At 35.6% G+C, this 12947-nt stretch overlaps 1 long non-coding RNA gene across 1 annotated transcript; it reads right to left on the bottom strand.

Moving 5' to 3' along the window:
• Positions 1-1831: 1831 nt before the first annotated feature.
• Positions 1832-12241, bottom strand: LOC139706496 (uncharacterized). Its single transcript, XR_011708122.1, has 3 exons — positions 12188-12241; positions 5161-5317; positions 1832-2068 (listed from the first exon to the last, which is right to left on the bottom strand). It is a non-coding gene; the product is annotated as an uncharacterized lncRNA (long non-coding RNA).
• Between the last annotated feature and the right edge of the window lie 706 nt (positions 12242-12947).

The following is a 12947-nucleotide window of genomic DNA, read 5'->3' as shown; positions in this document are numbered from 1 at the left end:
AACTCAGATTGTCTGGATTTCTAAAGGGACCATAATTCTGTCAGATCCCATCTAGAAAAATTGTAGCAGAAATTGAAAGAACAATTGAAAATATAGCCAGGCAGGTAGAAAATAAATCTCAGATACAGTTGGAGAGGAGATTAACAAAAGGTCTTAGACTTCAACAAAGAAGCTTTCTTACCTTTCATCAGGCTGCGTAACAATTCAATATACATACAAACATACTACATTTGTGCTGGCTCCTGAGTCACACAACACATGGTGTAGTGTTTTAATCAACTCCTCTTCATCCCATTGGTGAGGGAGGATTCCAGCCTGTGTTAGTCAACTTACCATGCCTGTAACAAAATAACTGAGATAATCAGGTGTTAGTAGGAAAGATTTATTTTGGCTTACGGTTCCGAGGTATCAGTTCTTGGCCAGCTGGCTACATTGCTTTGGGTCCATGATAAGGCAGAGCATCAGAGCAGGGAGCATATGTCAGAGGAGGCTTCTCACCTCACAACATCCAGGGAGCAAGATAGAGACAGGAAGGGGCCAGGGCCCCAACATCTCCTTGAAGGTCATGCCCTCAATGAGCTAACTTCCTTCATCTAAGCCCTCTCTCCCGATTGTACCACTGATTAGCAACCAAGCCTTTAGCCTATGGCTTTTGGGGGACACTTAAGATCCAAACTATAACACCACCCTCTGGTTTGGGAATGTGAGAATACATGACATCTGATACTGGGCAAGTGAGATCAACAGCAGTTCACTAGCCACATATACTTGCAGTCCAAGGGAAGAAGACAACATGCCATTGAATTCAGAAATAAAGTGAACAACCAGCAGCTGTGAGAGGTAGGCTTTGTGATAACTAGACGGGGGATGACCTCTGGATCTTGCAGGAGTATGTGATTAGTTTGTGTGCGTAACTCCATAGGCTAGCGGGAAACTGAACACCACCCTGAGTGACACTCGGGCGTTAGTGCACTGTGCCCTTGATAAGGAAGGCAATTTGGCTAGCAAAGGGGGAAGGGAAACTTGCATTTCAGCTTTTTGAAGCCCTCCTCATTTCACCAGATTTCAAGCCAATACTTACGATTAAACCTTAACTTAAGGGGCTGGGGTTGTGGCTCAGAGGTAGAATGCTCACCTCCCATGCGTGAGGCACCAGGTTCGATCCTCAGCACCATATAAAAATAAAATAAAGATATTGTGTTCACCTATAACTAAAAAATAAATATTTCAAAAAAAAAAAAACAAACACCCTTAACTTAAGACCTTAGGTCTAAAATTCAAGTAGTTGAACAAACATTCTCTATTTCCTAGTTCATTTGTCTATTCCCCTGGCCGCATAGATGGTTAATGGTTTACTGAAAACTCTTTCTAGTCAAACAACCAACTTATTCTTGGTGTTTATTCTGATTGAGATTCTTTGAACTTTGATCTGTGGTCTGGCCTGCTTCACTAATTTTGGATAGTACTTAGCTATTAATTTTTCAAATATTTCTTCTACTAATTCTTTCTCGTACACTTCCAGATTTCAATTACAATATGATAGATTATGGTGGTATTTTCCACACAGTTGTTGGATTATCATTTCTCCCCACTTTTTCTTCTCTTTGCATTTCAGTTTGGATAATTTTTAGTGACTTGCCTTCAAGAAGTTCACTAATTATTACCTTCGCTGTACGCTGTATCAAGTTGGTTAATGGCCCTGTCAAAGGCACTTCTTTGTCTCTGTTATGCTATATATATATATATATATATATATATATATATATATATATATATATATATATATCTGCCATACCATGGAATTCTTTTTTTTTTTTTGATACCAGGGATTGAACCTTTTTTATTTTTTATTTTGAGCCACCTTGGGCTTCTTTCATAAAGTGTTTCTATCTCTCTATTGATTCCCTTTGTGTTCTTACATGTTGCCTACCTTTTCCCACAAGATCCTTTAACATTTAATCATTATGTTAAATTCTCCATATGATTCTTGCATCAGGGTCATATCCAATAATGCTTTTATTGTTTCTCCTCCTTGTTTCTTTGTAGTTTTTGGTTGAAAGGCAGACATCTATTAGTACAAGAGATTGAGGTAAATAATGTTTATTCCTGGAAATGAGCACAGCTTTTCCTTTGTTGGGACTTAGTGTGCATAACTTATTTATTCCACTCAGGCTTTAGCTGAGTCTACACTACCCTCAGTAGACCAGAGACTTTACATTTTATAGCATCACTTTCATTTGACAATGGGTGCTGTGTTGCAGAGGGTTTTTCTTAATGTTTAAGTTCCATCTGCATATGTGGGCTTTCTCAGTGAGCTTGTGCTTCAGAAAGGTTTTCCTGGGGCTGGGGTTGTGGCTCAGGGTTAGAGTGCTTGCCTAGCATGGTGTGAGGCACTGGGTTCAATTCTCAGCACCACATATAAATAAATAAAAAATAAATAAAGGTCCATTGACAACTAAAAGAATAGTTTTTTTTTTTTTTAAAAAAAGGTTTTCCTTCCATATTCCTCAGGATCCTTTGCAGTAGGTTCTTGTTATTTGTTCCTTGGTGCTTTCCACTTTGGTGGTGATGGGGAGGTATATGATCTGTTGTCCTGCATTCTGTTGTCTCCATCTAGGATAACAATGTGCCTCTGAGTCCCAACATTGGGGTCTTCTCAATGGCTTTGTCCCTCCTCTATGGTAAAATTCTGTAATAATTGTGGATATTTTCCTGCCTCCTTACAGGGAAATAGCATTATCATCTCTTCTTTCCTTCCAGGTATGAAGGTTCTGTTCCTCAGTCTGAGGGTGACAGTGTTTTCTATTCTTTCCATAGAGAAGACAGGAGAAAAAGACCAAGAATGAAAGTAATGCCTTGTTCACAACATCTGCTGGTCTCCTTCTTTGACATAAACCAGTAGGTAGGCTCTCTCTGATCTCTTGCCCTGTCCCAGCCTGTTATGAGCACTTGATGAGATCCATGAAGCTCCTGTGAATGACCAGTAATCTCTCTTGTGACTGGTTTCTAGTCAATTCTATATTGTATCCTAGACAGCACTTGGCTTTTAGCAATTTTTAAAAAAACTTGTGGAATTTTTCTTACCTGCACCTGTTGTCTGTGCCCAGATAACAGATCCCAATCACATCCCTCTCTCCTTTGGAATATTTGTCTTTACTAGTTAGTTGATTGCTCTACAACATCATTTCTCTAATAATTTTTTAAAAATTGTGAATATTTAGATTAACCAGGTTTTTCTCCTGTTTTAAGATAGGGAATGATTTTTTTTTTCACATTTTCTATATGCTAAGCAGAGGCCAGAATCCCCTGTATTCTTGATAAACTTCATTTCTATGACTGAAGGCATTCTGCAGTTTTTCTCAACTTATGTCCCCTGGTTTCTTCACCCTCTTTTAGTTTTACAGGTTCAGTGATTTACATTCTGTTTCAATGGCTGTTTCCTGGTGTGTTTCCTTATTGCAATACTGTAAATTTACTCTCAAATCAATATCACCTACTCAAATTTCTTAAAGTCTTTCATGAAAAAATTCACACAAAGATCCTTCACAGTAACTGCTATAAAATAATGTTTTCTACTTACTTTAAATACAGCAAGTGAGAAAATATTCATGATGCTTATATTTTGTGCCACTTACAGTAAAAAAAAAAAATACTGAAAATGTTATTAAAGAGGCCAGCTTTTCCATGCTGAGTTTCAGCGTGGTGACTGTTTAAGATTCCATGCCTAAAAGTTGATGCAGGATACATTTTGAAATAACTTCCTTTTGTGATGCACTGTTTTGAATATTTTAATTCTAAAGTTCTATTTATTATTTTTATACAGGAAGAAAACATTATAAGCCAATATCATAGATGTTTCAACACATTTCAAAAATAGAAATTTCTAAAACTAATGTAAAATATGTTGTGTCTGTCTTGAATTAAATTTCATAACTATATTTATTAACCTGTTCTCATAGTCTTTTATCTAACTAATGCAGGTATGTGTGCATATTGACATAATACATCAAAATACTTCTCTTATATTTAACTTTTATATATATGATTAAGACACAATTAATATGCTTTATTGATTTAAAATCTTGTAAATCTCATATACATTCATGTTTTACCTGGCACTATTAAACTTCATATACATCTTTGTGCTACATGTTCACATCTTATTTTAACATGATATACTTCTATATTTAGCTATATTACACAAACTCTTATACAAACTCTTCGTGTCATACAAATTGGTCTGAAATATTATTCCCATTTCATGTGTTACATTTTCTACCATTTGAAAATATGGTAATATACTAGTTCCAATGTGGTAATATACTAGTTCCCAAAACCATATATGACCCCATATAATATTTTGGTACAAGAGTGGGGAAGGGTTTGGATTACTGGGAAGTGGTTTGGGGTTTAGGGGAGGAAAGATATTATATGAGTCCTCGCTTCAGCGTATCTTGGGATCACATATGATACCTGTAAGGATGGGAGGTTGTTTAGCAGAGTAAGGACCACAGACTTTGGAGAAAGGTAGACAAAAATTTGAATTCTGGCGCCACTACTTTCTAAGTATATGGCTTCAGACTTTTCAATTAACATCCTAAGCCTAAATATCTTTTTCTGAAAGATGTTATGTTAATGAAAACTAACTTCTGAGGTGATTGTGATAATTAAATAAAAACACAAACAAGGTCTCAGCCCAGAACCTGTTTAAACCTGTTTAAACTGCACAGTAGATTTAAATGTAATGTTTATGACGTAGTAAAGAGGAAATAATGGTGAAACGTGAAATATCATTTACTCTGTGTCAGGCACTTTATATGCAAGATTTAATCTTATCCTCCCAATAATCCTCTAATGTAGGCATTGTAATTCTCAATTTTAATTTATTAAATTAAATTGAATTTATGAGCTATTGAGGCATATAAGTATGAAAGTCTCTTTTCCAAATTTAAATATCCAACAAACAGAATCAGCATTCAAATAAAAACTTGTATCTTTTTCGTATCAGTTTTGTTGCACCAGATAAAAAGGATCTGAAAAAATACTGTCAAAGGTAGGAACCCCTATTTCTTCCATACTTCCTCCCAGAGTGCCCCACTTCCTTTAGTCTACTTTATGTGTGCCTGTATTGGTCAGGTTTCTGTCACTGGTATGAAATACCTGAGAAAGTCAACTGAATATGGGGAAAGATTTATCTGGGTTTCCAGTGTCAGAAGTTTCAGTCCATTGTTGTTTGGTGCCATGCTTTGGGTCTGTGGTGAGGCAGAACATCATGGTAGAGGAACCGGGCAGAAGAGACCCAGTCCTCTCATGACACCTGAGAAGCAGAGAGAGAGAGAGAGAGGGTACCTTTAAGTGTATGCCCTAGTGACCTAACTCCTTTCACTAGCACCCACCTCCTAAAAGTTCTACCTCCTCCCACTAATTCCACAGGCTTGTGACCAAGCCTTTAGCATATGGGCCTTTGGGGACATTCAGGATCCAAACAATAGAGTTGGGAATGTAGCTCAGTGTCAGAGCACTTGTCTAGCATGCACAAGGCTCTGAGTTCCATCCCCAGTACTACCCCCGACCCCATACACACACAAAAAAAAAAAAAAAAATTAAAAAATGGCCAAAGATTCAAACAATGACAGAGCTTGTGTCAAATAAACTCTTCTTTATCTTTCAACTGGTTAATTTTATGTTATATATTTTACATAGCTGTTCATTTTCTGTATTTTTCACTTCTTTCGTGTAGTTCCTTTGGGGACTGTGGTTATATCATTCTCCTTTGACAGACACAACCTGCCCTCATATTGAGAAGTCTGCCTATTAAATGCAGGATGATAAGAAATATTTTTTTTTGTCATGACAGATGAATGCATTTTCATATGCCATATGCTTATTGACATAAGTTGTGAAAAAAAATGTTTACATTGATCCCTTGTTTAGCTGCTACTAATCTAGTAGACATGAACTTATTTATTCCAAAGTGACTAAGTAGGGCTGATTTATTTTCTTTACTGGAAAAATTTATGTTGATTTTTGGATTTATAAACACTCAACTTTTATTTACCATGTTTATGTTTCACTGAAATTTTATTTATCTAATTTCTTGGGTTTGACTTTTTCTCTATTGGATAAAGTGTAAGCTGAAGAAAGGTAGAAACTTTACATATATCTCAAGGTCACCTGGTAGGGTTAAGTGCTTGATTAATATTTGTGATTCAATTCATAATTTATCTAACCAATGTTTCCTCCATGACTGTATTTTTATTGTTAGAAGTTTTTTCTTTTACATATGTATTAAAGTACCTTTCAATATCTTTATTAGACTTGTTTTCATACTTGTCATAGTATCTTTGTTGCTATAGCAACCATTTTCCCTATTATAATTATGTAAATATTAGAAGACAATTGCATAAAATTTATTTTTGTTTGCTTTCTCTCAAATATTTATTCATTCCATTTAACTATTTCCAGGATTGCAATCTAGTTTTAGGTTTATATCGCCCAACACCCATGAGAATTCCAAGTCTACTTTCTGTAGCCCCAAAACATGGTTTATTATCCCATAACTTAAAACATCTTTATTAAGAGGATTTTATAGGGATCTGATTGCTTCAGGTAGCTCCAAATTGATCTCCATATGAAGGTTGACATATTTCTTGTGCTCATTGCTTAAATTATTTAATATATATGGACTAACAAAATCCCTCTAGTTTTCCTTTGGTTATGGTAACTATTGTGCAACTTGAGAAGAGTTGTCTATCTCCTTTCAAGTCTTATTATGAAAAACAAGTAAAAACCATTAACGTCCCCTTAAAATTATATCATTTTTGCAACTATACTAAAATATGTTGCTATAGAGAAGAATAAGAAATACTGTTCCCACTATCCCAGGCAGAACATATTTTGATTGCATTCCTGATTTTGAATTTGAACCCATACTTTAATGCCACATAATGAGCTACAGAACCAAAACTCTGGAACTAAATTGCCTTGTTTGAATCTAAGTACTATTTCTTACTAGCCATGAAAACTTGGGCAAGATTCTTAATCTTGTAATAACTCAATTCCCTCATCTGTAAAATGGAAGAATATTAGCATTGACTTCAAAGGGGTGTTATTAAATGCATTAAAAACATGTAAAGGACTTGGATGAATTCTTGGCACTTAGTAAGTATCCCATAAATGATAGTTATTATTTATATAGTTGTTAAAGTAATTTTATGACTTCACCAGTCTGAACCATGTGGTGACTTTGTTAGACACCTTAGAACATACCATCCATACTCTTTACATGGCTCATATGGTGCTACATTACCTTTCCCTCACCTATCTCTCCATTCATCTTATGCTACTCTCCCTTAGGCTATTTTAATCAGTAACTCTAGTTGTCCTTAAGTTTCTAGAACATGCCAGAATAGCTCTCATCTGAGTCCTCGTATCAGCCAATTTGCTTACCTGAAAGGTTCCTCACACAAATGGCTCTTTTCCATCTCTAGGCCTCTTTGGGAAAGATTTCTCCATTTATACTACATAATTATCCCTTCCCACACACACTCTTTTGTTTTTTAACATAGAAATTTGCCTCTTTCCTTCCAAGTCTTTATTGTAATCTGTTCCCCCCCCCTCACCTATTTATTTATTTAGCTTTATTCTTACTGTGACTTCTCAGTGGAATAGAAGTTTCTCAAGGACAGGGAAACTTTTATATTATACACTATTTTTTTCAGTGTCTGGCATAAAAAAGGGTTTCAGTAACTATTTGATCACCATAGATAAGAAGAACTTAAATTGATGAGTAGATAAAATGGGATGAATAATATGAATTTTAAGCTTAGAATAAGTAAAACCTTTGAAGAAGTGAGAAATGATGATTATAGCAAGAACAGTGGGGCTACTCTCTTCAGGTGGCCATTATATATTTATAAATATATACTGGTACATTCTGAATATCTAACATTTTATTTCTCACTCTTTGAGATCCTGTTGGAACTAAACTGTCTTGTTTGATTCTTAAGTACTATTGCTTACTAGCCATGAAATCTTGGGCAAGATTCTTAATCTTGCAGTAACTCACTTTTAATACTTCAAAAAATAGGAAAACCTATAAAACCTTGTTTGGGACCTAGAATGAAAGTATGTAATTAAGTGGGCTGTGAGAAATTACCTCTTTAAGAGGAGATAAGATTTCCCAGTTAAGAACTAATTAAAGAAACTCAGTCATGGCTCATGACCGCAGCTGGCGATATACTGGTGGTTCTGTAACTGTAAGTTCCATCCTAGACTGAGAGCCCTGGAGAGCAAGTTCCTGTGTACCTCAGGAAAGTGGTTCACATCTATTGTCCTTATTTTTCAGAGAAAAAGCCACACTGTACATTTACTCAGCAGGAACAAAATATTTAAAAGTATATGGTTAAAATTTTTTTTATTAGGAGCTGTTGCCATGGTAAAATGCATGATTTTACTTAAGCAACAAAATGCTCTGAAATGGTTACTCTTAACATCCCTTTTTACAAATGAGACACTGGGCCTTAGATCGCTACTGAGCTACTAAATTATAGAGCTGCTGTTGAGACCCAGATTGACTTGAGTCTAGAACCAGAGGTTGTAGCTTCTCTTCCTTTGATGTGTGCAGCATTGTTGCCTGAATCAAAGTAGATTAAAAATACAATTTAAATTCTTTCCTGGGAGGAAACAAAGTAAGCAGATATGTATGGAAACTACAATACTTAAGGTCAAAGGATGTTTCTGTGCATAAGGTCTTTCCTGTTCTTATGCCACTTAGTGTTTCTCAATATGACCAATGCTGACCTTTCTTCCCAATTTCATTGTGAGTTAAAATGATATATTCAAGTAGAAAAGAATGAACTTGAAATTTACCACTGCATATCAGGTTTGAAGAATTGAAATTTGTCATTAAATCTTTGAAATTATAAGGAAAGCAAACTTTATTATTTAAATAATTGAATTTTTCTCACAAAAAATTAGGAGACTGACAATAAAATATCAACCAAGGGATATTAATTAGTGTAATGATTATACAAATCAGGTGAATGGTTGAAGTTTGGCATTTCTCAATAGTCCTAGTAGGTCATTCTTCTGTTACACAATTTTTTTTCATGTGTTATTTAAAATAACTTCAATGCTCCCCATCCAGCTACTTCATTAAAACATCTGTCTTGATAAACAGATACAGAGTGATGATAAAACTCTCTAATAAAAAGCCTTCTTTAATAACCACCCAGACTAAAGGCTATAGCTCATCACACCATTCTTACCAACCTGTCTCATCACACAATGGTAGAAATGGCTTATTCCTAACTCTCTACTTTATGCAAGTAGAAACACTAACCAGTAAAGACCTTGTCAAATTGCTTTTTTGACTCTATTAATTTCGCCTCTAAGGAGACCTTTTCACCAGTCACGATGAACAGAATTAGGGGGTAAGAAGTAGAAACTCTACATTGCTATTCTCAACTAGCTTTTCCACTTAAAAAAATAATGTCACTTTAACATGTTATTTAATCTCATGGTAGACTGTCAACCACTGCCTGTCAAGGTCCAACTATGCTGTCTTCCATGTGGTTGTAGTATATTTCCCTGCCTTGTCTTCAAGAATAATCCAAAGATTTTCTTTGCTAATAACACGATAGCAGAAGCTCTAAGTATGAAGGAGTCATTTGATTCTCCCTCCCTCTTTGTATTTTTTTTCCTCTTCCAGGAGAATGACATATCCAAAATAGGTTTAGTCTATATTTAAAAGAGGCACATGGAGTAGAGGTTCAGTGGCTACTGTGAACAAGAAATGTTTTGTTGTTTGTTATGGAAAGTCATCTAAATCCATGGGATTGTGTTTTTTATTGTAGCAAAGCTAAAGAATAGAAATTTTATTTCTAACATGCTGAGACAGCAAAAAACCCACCTCTTAGATTTTGTGAAAATTAATGTATCAGATTAATAGATTCCATGTATCAGGTGAGCCAGTGCTTGGCAATTTCCTAAGTAATGATGTCAACAAAAGTTAATGTGGTTATTAGAACAAGCCTGTTCTCTTCATAATTAGATACCAAGGATTTTTAGGAAAGAGGTAGTGACTTCACTTCAATGAAGGTGAGGAAGTAGACAAGAAGGGAACAAACTTTTTTGACATATGTGTTATATTCATGTCCAGATTACTACATTGATTAAATCATTTCATTTACTACATACTATTGTAAATATCAGCGAATAATAAAATCAAGTCTCTGAAAGTTAAGCAAGTCCCCTTAAGTCTTATGGCAAAATAAGAGGTAGATCCAAAGTGGGAACTTGATTCCTAAACCCATGGTATACGTATTGTACAAAACTGTCTGGATAGCATCTTATACATGGTAATTTTTTTTCAACACTGGCCCCTAAAAATAGTCAAACAGGTTCACTAACACAACTTCAAGAACTGTCTTCTACCTGATTTTTTATAACAATGCTTTAGCTTTTAGCTCATCTAGGTTCTTATGAAATAAAATGGAAATGGATTTCTCATGTGAGCAGTGCTTGTGATAAATCTGATACCAATGAACTCGTATGTCTTTTTCAAAAACAGGCTGTAGGTCTTGAGAATAATGACTCATGTCTAAATATATTCATATTGAGTTTTTGGACCATTACCTTAAAACAGTGAAATTTTTCCTCTCATAATCCGGTTTCTCTTTTTATTAGAAAATATAGCATGAGTAAACAAAGAAGACGCCTGTCCCACTCTATCAAAACAAACAAACAAACAAACAAACAAACAAAAAACTGTCCCACTCTTGGTAATACTAAATTCCAGATCTGAATGGATTCCTGAAGATTTTTAAGGCACTCCTTTGCTCTATTTCAGGAGTGAAGTGTTATCCTTCATAGAGAATAGGGTGTGACTTAGCTGTGGACACCTAGTTCTCCTATGTGAAATAGTGAATCCCTTTTCCAGCTGAGATTATCTTTGGTGTCTGGTAAAATCTACTCTTCTGCTCTGGTCTTGCTTTGCTTTATCCAAGGTGATTCCTTTTCTTTTCTCTTTACCTCTTTCCCCTTGTCGTTAATTGGAGAATAATAGTGAAGAAAAGACCTGATGATTAACTCCCACATGGCTATGACTAAAATATCTGACAAGATCAACTTGGAGGAGGAAAAGCTTATTTTGAGTTCATGGCTTCAGAGCTTCAGTCCATGGTTGATCGACTCCATCACTCTGGGCCTGTGATAGTCAGAGCATCATGGAAGAAGCCCCTGGAGGTGGAAGAATGCTGCTTACATCATGGTGTCTGCTAAGCAGAGAGGGTCATGACCACTTGGAAGATGAACCTCTCAAGGGCACAACTCCCCAGTGACCTACCTCCTTTATATCCTGGCCACCTATAGTTACTACTCAGTCCATTCAAACTAGGATGGACTGATTAGGTTACGTCTCTCACAATCCAATCATTTCACTTCCAGGATTCCTGTTTTAACACCAATTTTCTGGGGAGATACCTCCTATCCAAACATAACAACTTCTCGGATATATAAAGGCATTTTATTTCCCAAAGATCTGCATTTTCCTTTTAACAACATTCTAAAACAAATTTGCTTTCAGACTGAAGTTCCTGATAACACTGATTGTGAGTGAGGAAATATTATGTGTGCAGACACACCCATGTGCCTATGTAAGTGTAAACATTTGAAGATGAAATTTGTGGAACAAGTATTCCACTGCTTTTGAAAGACTAACTTCAGGAAAAATCTCTGCTATATTTAAAAAATTTGATTTCATGGCAAAACATTTTAAGATTTATGGAGGTGTTTCTCCAGAAAAATAAATGTTTAAAAAGAGAAGATACTGATTTTTTAAAATTTTTGTGAGAATTATTATTTATAGACATTAGATAATATACAGGAATGCTTGCAGCCCCTACAATGTGCTACATTTTTTTCAAGTTATGTGGCAAATAAGCATCTACCCCCCCTCCCAAAAGTGGAGAGAGTAGCAAGATACATACCTTATTTGCAAATAGTGATATTTTAATTGCCTGCTTTTGTATATAATGTAAGATATGTACTCTACATAGCTGTCTTTTATTTTTTTCTTTCAGATTGAATGAGAAAGTTTTCCACCTTTCCCCTGATCTACACACTATTTTTAGATACAAAACTATGAATTCTTACTTTAAACCAAATGTATAAATCAAAGACTCACTTGTAGCTGTTCTAGTTGAAGCAGAGAATAGAAGATTTAGTGGAAATCTTCACCCTATGTCAGAGTCTGAGAATATTTTAACATATTCATAACATGACTCATCATTCTACCCTTCCTGCCTGGTATAAACATCTCTCACTTGATTAATGACATTACCCTTGTCCCCATTCCCTAAGCTAAAATCCTCAGGGCCATTCCTATTGCCTCATCTCCCTTTTTTGACAGAGTCCATCAGTCACCTAGCCTTATTTCAGTTTCCTGAAATGATTCTTCTCCATTCCAAATACAGCTATTGTGGTTTAGGCCCTGCACTAGTTAGGGTACTAGTAAACTTTGGTAAACAAGATGACAAATGTAAGGAGGACTGGGGGTCCTGAGATTGGGAATCTCTTCTGAGGTCAACCAAAGACTAGTGTCCTTCTCTATTGTTCTGTTTTTAGTATCTATTTTATCAGACCTGGCTCATCCATAATATCTAATTTGCAACCTGCAGTGGCGCAAATGTGGAAGGAACTGGGTATTGTAGATCACTTCTGTTTACCTATTTGGCTAGAATTTGGTTCAAATTTGGCCTCCAACTAAATACATTAAGATAGTATGTGCAGTCTCTAGATGGGAGGTACATGCCACAGGCATTCACTCTTTCTATGTTGTTGTATTGAGCACTATTCTTTGTCAAGCCCATGCAAGTTGTCTAGGGCTCAAGGGTGGATATAATCAGGTTTTGTCTCTTGTGACACATTCCAGTGCAGAAAGGCTG

Source organism: Marmota flaviventris, chromosome 7, assembly GCF_047511675.1.
Source record: "Marmota flaviventris isolate mMarFla1 chromosome 7, mMarFla1.hap1, whole genome shotgun sequence".
Lineage (NCBI taxonomy): Eukaryota > Metazoa > Chordata > Mammalia > Rodentia > Sciuridae > Marmota > Marmota flaviventris.
This window is presented reverse-complemented; position numbering and strand designations above follow the sequence as displayed.